This window comes from Myotis davidii, unplaced genomic scaffold, assembly GCF_000327345.1.
Source record: "Myotis davidii unplaced genomic scaffold, ASM32734v1 scaffold97, whole genome shotgun sequence".
Lineage (NCBI taxonomy): Eukaryota > Metazoa > Chordata > Mammalia > Chiroptera > Vespertilionidae > Myotis > Myotis davidii.
In genome coordinates, this window is record NW_006289392.1 from 5,266,577 (window position 1) to 5,272,754 (window position 6,178).

At 44.6% G+C, this 6,178-nt stretch overlaps 1 protein-coding gene and 1 pseudogene across 1 annotated transcript in view; both read left to right on the forward strand.

Moving 5' to 3' along the window:
* The window catches only part of UBE4A (ubiquitination factor E4A), a 63,206-nt gene that overhangs the window by 14,600 nt on the left and 42,428 nt on the right, over positions 1-6,178 (forward strand). The window lies entirely within an intron of this gene.
* LOC102753865 lies at positions 1,777-3,416 on the forward strand (annotated as a pseudogene).

Here is a 6,178-nt window from a genome sequence, read left to right on the forward strand (position 1 = left end):
CTCTGAGCCCAACCAGGGGCTGCACCTAGGGATTGGGCCTGCCCTCTGCCACCCGGGAGCAGGCCTAAGCCAGCAGGTCGTTATCTCCTGAGGGGTTCCAGACTTCGAGAGGGCACAGGCCGGGCTGAGGGATCCCCTCTCCCCGCCCCCAAGTGCACAAATTTTTGTGCACCGGGCCTCTAGTAGATACAATAACAAAGATTTTAAAAATCAGTCTCACTAGTATTTAGAGAAATGCCCATTAAAAACAATTAGATGGTTATAGTTTCTTTTTACCTGTGACATTTATGAAAATATTCTTGTTGAGCATGTAAATCAGAGCAGTATTTCTGAGGTAATTTAGTAGTATATGTTAACTTTTAAATGTTCAAGTTCCTTAACCCAGCAATTCTACTTCTACAAATTTAGCCTGCAGAAATACAAGTGCACAAAAAGAGTAAGTTATATTCTGTGTAGTATTGTTTGTAATCATGCAAAATTGTTAACAGTCCAGTGTTCATCAGTTGAGAAGTAGCTACATAAATCACAGTTGTTGCCGAAACCAGTTTGGCTCAGTGGATAGAGCGTCGGCCTGCAGACTGAAGGGTCCCGGGTTCGATTCCAGTCAAGGGCATGTACCTTGGTTGCAGGCACATCCCCAGTAGGAAGTGTGCAGGAGGCAGCTGATCGATGTTTCTCTCTCATTGATGTTTCTAACTCTCTATCCCTCTACCTTCCTCTCTGTAAAAAATCAATAAAATATATTTTTTTAATAAATAAATAAATCACAGTTGTACATACAATGCAATACAATGAAGGAGGTTGGCTATAAGTAATTTAACAGAGAAAGGTGTTGGTGCTGATTACGTGTAAAAAGCAAGCTGAAAAGCAATGTATACAATATGATTCCATTTTTTATAAAAACTAAAAATCACACTAATAAATGATAGCACCAGAATAGGGGAAAATATGGAAAACTTTGCTGAGTTAAAGGGTTGTCCATAGGGAACTGGTTCAGAAAATATTACAGTGGAACCTTGGTTCTCCTTAATTCGTTTTGGAAAGCTGTTCAAGAAGCGATTTGCTCAAAAACCGAATCATTTCTTTCCCATTAGAAATAATATAAATTGAATTAATCCGTTCGAGACCCCCAAATGATTCCCTGTTTTAACCTTTTTTATAGACAATACATGTCTATTGTACTATTTAATCTGTGAACAAAAACTTCTTAAATGTATTGAGCCACCCCTTCCCAGCCTTAAAAAAGTCACTTTCAGCACTCTGTCCAGGGGTTTCTTTCAGGAAGTCAGCACACGACATCTTCACATCTGCGCTTTTTCATGTATCGCTGCTTCCAGAGCGCAGTCACGGCTCACTGCTTTTCATTTATCCAAATCAGCAACAGTTTTCTACCTCTTCCGTTGGCTGTGGTCAGTGTTTCTTTCACACTCTTAGCAACATTAGCATTCTTTTTTTTCTTTGTTGACTAAGGTATTACATATGTGTCCTTATCCCCCCATCCCCCCATTAACATTCTTGATGGCCTCTTTATGTTTTAAAATTGTCCTAATCCATTGCACTAGCAACAAAAAACAAAAAAAAATTCAAGCACAATCTCCTGTGATGTTAACAATGTGATTTAGCGGGGAAACTGCCTGCTCTCCTTTGTCTGCAGCCTGAGAAACCATGTCATGCTGAGGTATCGGCAGGAAAGGGTTGTCAGGTAGAGAATCAAAGTTTTGTTCCTCAGCTGAGACATATTTTCTGTGAACTTGGTCGAGAACTGAATTGTTGGCAATGAGAAATGTTCAAGAACAGAGGTATGGCCCTAGCCCCATGGTCGGCAAACTGCGGCTCTTTGGCCCCTTGAGTGTGGCTCTTCCTAAGCCTTAGGAGTACCCTAATTAAGTTAATAACAATGTACCTATCTATATAGTTTAAGTTTAAAAAATTTGGCTTTCAAAAGCAATTTCAATCGTCGTACTATTGATATTTGGCTCTGTTGACTAATGAGTTTGCCGACCGCTGCAGCCAATTTGGCTTAGTGGATGGAGCGTCAGACTGAAGGGTCCCAGGTTCGATTCCAGTCAAGGGCACATGCCTGGGTTGCGGGCTCGATCCCCAGTGGGGGATGTGCAGGAGGCAGCCGATCAATGATTCTCTCTCATCATTGATGTTTCTATCTCTCTCTCCCTTTCCCTTCCTCTCTGAAATCAATAAAAATATATTTAAAAAAATAAAGAACTGTGGTTTGGCCATATTTACAGTATGTTTTCCTGTACAGTTTGGAATTGTTAAAACAAACGTGCGCTGGCTGGGAAAGGCTCTCAGGCCTCCGGCCCCACACAAAGGTGCCTTGTGGTCCCCGGGAACAGGTGGTTCCCCAGGGGCATCCCTCACGTGGTGGACGGGGCCCCTCACAAACCAGCAGTTTCCAGGTGAGTGACTGCAGCCCGGTGGCCAGCCTCGACAGCGTGCGGCACCGCCACAGTCCTGAGGCCACATGTCCAAGAACATGCCAAGCGCTTCACTACTGAAAATGGAATCAAGGTCGCAGTGAAAAACGCCAAGTGCCTGCAAACAAATGCTTTCACTCAGGCTGGAACCTTTCAAGAGTTTAAGGTTCAGGAGGAGCCTGTTACTTTTCAAATTAGCCGCCCTGTTAGACGGCTTACCTGTGTTTGAGTCAAGTCCTGTGCCAGGAATTTCACTGCATTTCGGATGTGTACCGAGGTCTGGTCATCCTTCACTGCGGTATTTCTGGAAGAAGAGTGGTGACAGTTCGTGAGATCAGTACTCAGGAGCCTGAGGCCACAGGGGCTTGATTTCTGCAGCACCAGTGTCAGTAATAAAATTATCCTCAGACTGGGGCTCCGTGAAGCGTTTTCCAAGTTGGATATGACAAAGGAGGGCCTACAGGTAGCCCTGTCTCCTAGTTATTTGCTTTTGGGGATGCAGGAAGCTCCCACCGTGACTATCCCAAAGATTCTGATCTGATGAAATCATTAAACTGTAATCACCCAAGTCAACAGACACAAGATTTCCTTACTGAAGCCTTCTGCACAGGCTTTGGTCCTGTTGTTAAGGTGTCCATTCCAACAGGTCACCAAGGGTTCCTCTCATTACAGTAGTGATTAGAGATGAGGACAGACAGGTATGTTTTGTAGAGAATTACTGCTGCTTGGCAAAGTTCCTGAGTCTGCCATCAGTATGGCCGTGCACTGTGACATTTGTGTCTACATGCATGATAGGTCGTGTTCTCATTCTCATTATTTTGTACTGGGTTTCCTAAAGGGAAGAGATGTGAACGAGACAGGAGCAAGAGCCCTGTACCCTGAAGTTACTGTATATTTTGTAAGTAAATGTTTTCACACAGTCACAGGTTATCCAATACTGGACTATCCTGTGGTTCTGTGTTTTGAACTCATGGGAATTATTATGAGGCAAGATGAAAAAGTCTGAAAATGTAAAGTTTGATGGAGCCAAATATAAATGTTCTTGTATTTATTTACTGTTAGTAAAAGCAAAGGCCTATGAGCATTGCTTATTAGTTGGCATTCTGAAAATATATCTTAAAGCAGTGATTCTTAAAGTGTTTTGTCCAAACCACCACCATCAACATCACCTAGAAATTTGTCAGAAACTCTGCAAGTGGGCCAACAAGCCGCCCCTGCTCCCGGGAATGCTGACGGGTGCCGAAGTGTGAGAACCACGGTGTGGGAGGGCACCTTAAAGAAAAGGCACTCAGCATTGAAGTGGTTGCTTCTCCATGATTTCCTCACAAGCCTTCTGAAACGGGCATCACCAAACAAGTCTGAATAATTGTATGAATTACATGAATTTATTTTTAAAGTATTCATCTTGAAGACATCTATGAACAAGGTCTAAAACAGTCTTCAGAGTGAGAGAGATTCTCGTTCTCAAACCTGTTCCATGTAGTGAGTCCTGCCGTGAGTACTTACTACATTCCTTCTGTTTCCCTGTAAGAGTTCCTCCACCAAACTTAGGTGGAGAGAGCCAGTTAAGTGGTTTTGCATTTCCTGGGTAATTTACAATGAAATAATTTTGTGGCATGTAGACATTTAATAAAATGTATTACTAAAAAATGAAGAAAAAAAATATGTTCTCTTAAAATCCAGAAAAAAAACAAACATTTAAAATAATTAAAGGCACATTGATCTAGTAGGTAATTTTTTTATCCCTAGGATAAAAAATTTTCCCTAGGATTCTGTAGGGAGAATCATGTTGCTAATTTTAGCACTGTGGTGTGCAATTACTTATGAGTAGAAAGAATGAAACTTTTGATTTGCAAAAGGTGGTAGGACTTAGCCAGGATTTCAGAATCTGAACTTAAGATATTGCCTAATACAATTTAACAGCAAAACAAAAAATAAAACAAAGCAACAAACAATCCAGTTTAAAAATAGGCAGATGGTCTGAAGAGACCATCTTCCAAAAAGGACGTACAAATGACCAGCAGGCACGTGAAAAGGCAGTCAATATCACTAATCACTGGAAATGACATTAAAACCACAGTGAGACACCACCTCACATTTGCTAGAATGGTCATTATCAAAAAGACAAGAAATAACAAGTGTTGGTGAAGCTGTGGAGAAAAGGGAGCCCTGGTGCACTGTTGGTGGGAATGTAAATTGGTACAGCCACTATGGAAAACAGTATGAAGGTTCCTCAAAAAAAATTAAAACTAGAACTGTCACAGAGTACAGATAAAAAAACATGACATATACGTATAATGGAATATTCTTCAACAATAGAAAGAATAAAATCTTGCCCTAACGGCTTTCGTTCAGTAGATAGAGCATCAGCCTGTGAAGGGTCCCGGGTTCAATTCCGGTCAAGGGCATGTACCTTGGTTGCGGGCACATCCCCAGTAGGGGGTGTGCAGGAGGCAGCTGATTAGTGTTTCTCTCTCTTCGATGTTTCTAACTCTCTATTCCTCTCCCTTCTTCTCTGTAAAAAAAAATCAATAAAATATTTTTTTCAAAAAAAAGAAGAAAATCTTGCCATTTGTGACAACATGGATGGACCTTGAGGGTATTATGTTAAGTGAAATACGTCAGACAGAGAAAGACAAATTCTGTATGATCTCACTTATCCTATCTAATAAAGAGGGAATGTGCTAATTGACCCTCATGCCGTCGCAAAGATGGCATCCACAGCCAATAAGGAGGGAATATGCTAATTGACTGCCCCACCCTCAAAGATGGTGGCGCCCAGTCCCCTCAGCCCAACCGGGGTAGCAGGCACGTGGCAAGGCTGGGCCCACCCCTAGGCAGGCCCGGCCGCTCCACACACCTGCCTCCAGAGTCCCCCAGTCCTCTCAGCCCCCCAGCCGCCCAGGGCTGGCCCGGGGCACAGGCAAGCCTCAGATGACGGCTGCCCAGCCATCCAGGGCCGCCCTAGGCTCAAGTAACCAGGACTGGCTGAGGTTTGCTCTGCCACCAGTGGCAGCAGCAGAGGTGTGATGGTGCATTGCCTTCCCCTGATCGCTGGGTCACCTCCTGCCCCTGAGGGCTCTTGGACTGTGAGAGGGGGCAGGCTGGGAAGAAGGACCCCTCCTCCAGTGCATGAATTTTAATGCACCAGGCCTCTAGTCGTCCTATATAATAAAAGCCTAGTATGCTAAGTGTCCGGTCGTCCAATTGGCCATTAAATCAATCAAAGAGTAATATGCTAATGATATGCTAAGGCTGCTCAACTGCTCGCTATGATGTGTACTGACCACCAGGGGGCAGACACTCTGACCAATAGGTTAGCTTGCTGCTGGGGTCTGGCTGATTGGGACTGAGCAAGACAGGCCGGACACACCCTGGAGCCCTGCCGCAGTCCCTTCCCGGCTGGCCAACCTCCCACATCCCTCCCTGGCTCTAATCATGCACCAGTGGGGTCCCTCAGCCTGGCCTGCACCCTCTCACAATCTGGGACCCCTCAGGGGATGTCAGAGAGCTGGTTTCGGCCTGTCAGCAGAACGACTGGTCACTATGACACACACTGGCCACCAGGGGGCAGACGCTCAACACAGGAGCTGCCTCCTGGTGGTCAATGTGCTCCCACAGGGGGAGTGCACTGCTCAGCCAGAAGCTGGGCTCACAGCTGGCGAGCGCAGTGGAGTTGGCAGGAGCCTCTCCCACCTCTGCTGCAGTGCTAAGGATGTCCGACTGATGGCTTAGGCCCCCTC